The sequence below is a fragment of the Cupressus sempervirens genome, chromosome 2 (genome assembly GCF_028749045.1).
Source record: "Cupressus sempervirens isolate cs-2001-9-10 chromosome 2, ASM2874904v1, whole genome shotgun sequence".
NCBI classification, from domain to species: Eukaryota; Viridiplantae; Streptophyta; class Pinopsida; order Cupressales; family Cupressaceae; genus Cupressus; species Cupressus sempervirens.
The window spans coordinates 98,792,215-98,793,482 of NC_143119.1; the positions used below are offsets into that span (position 1 = coordinate 98,792,215).

At 39.4% G+C, this 1,268-nt stretch overlaps 1 pseudogene; it reads right to left on the reverse strand.

The window, feature by feature from the left end:
- Positions 1-364: 364 nt before the first annotated feature.
- On the reverse strand, positions 365-793 carry LOC149571215 (sorbitol dehydrogenase pseudogene; annotated as a pseudogene).
- Between the last annotated feature and the right edge of the window lie 475 nt (positions 794-1,268).

Below are 1,268 nucleotides of genomic sequence, written 5' to 3' on the forward strand. Positions count from 1 at the left end.
CTACAACCAAATCTATTACAAAGAACAAGATATCAATCTAAGATGCATGAATGAAAATGCAAAAACTAAATGCTCTCCCTTCTACTCCAACTCTCTGACTGTATGCAGGAAAAAGCCCTTCTCTCAGTAAAAGATTTACAATAAATAGCCATCCAAGATGCTTGTTCCCTTTCCCCCCAAAAAATTAACTGTCCGATTTACCCCCCTTTTTTGCGACTCTTCAGTTTTTCAAAAATAGGCTCTTCATTTTGGGTAATTGAATCTTGAAACGGTCCTGACTTTTCAGTTTTGTGACTATAGCCTTTTAGTTTCATAAAACTAAATCTTTCTATATTCCACTCTTGGTATGTTGATACTACTCCAATTATGGTGTGTAGAATCTCCACCAAGCCTGCGGCTTACATTGTGGTCGACAAGCATGAACCCCAACACTCAATGGCTCACATATTGCACCTTTCTCTAGACTTACATTGTCTGGCAGCTTGGAACAAAAATTTGTAGGACGTACAACCTGATTGGCCAAGGAACCATGCATTGGAGGTGTCGCAAAGAACTTCATGTCTAGAAACAAATGATAAGAACCCTCTCTGCAATAATTGCACAGCCAACATGAAACTCTTGGCTCCAAATCAACTCAATCACTAGCAACTAGATGTTTCACTTCACTACCCACTTCTTCGATAACTCCTGCACATTCATGCCTGATCACCATGGGTTCTTTCATGATGAAATTAGCCAACCAGAGATGCTTGAGAAAGTGTACATCACTGCCACAGATACCCACAGCCTTCATGCGGACTCTTGCATCATGAGGACCAAGGGGAGGAAGTTTAAAGGGGTGAATGCAAAGAGTATTGATCCCACACAGCTAGGCAACCATATTCTTTGTAACTTCTCCATTTTGACCCTCCATCTCAGACTTTCCTTTAGCCTCGTGATTCACATGTTACATCAGCCGATTTGGAAGAGATTCATTTTTGGCACTTTCCATTGTTTCTTCCATTGAAGAAATCAACAGATTATGAGTGTTGCTAGAATATATTTTAATCTCCCTTTTAGGAAGAAAAGCTACAGTCTCCCACTTATATTCTTATCTAATCCTTGAAAATTTCCCAACAATTCATCATCAGATGTATTGCTGCACGACGTAGTTTGAGCAATTGAAAAGAGCCTCATTTCTTAACCTAGCTGGACTCCCTGTGCTATTGAAATGAATTTGACATAATTCAACTTCCTTGATCAGAGTGACATATTCCCTGATTTATAAA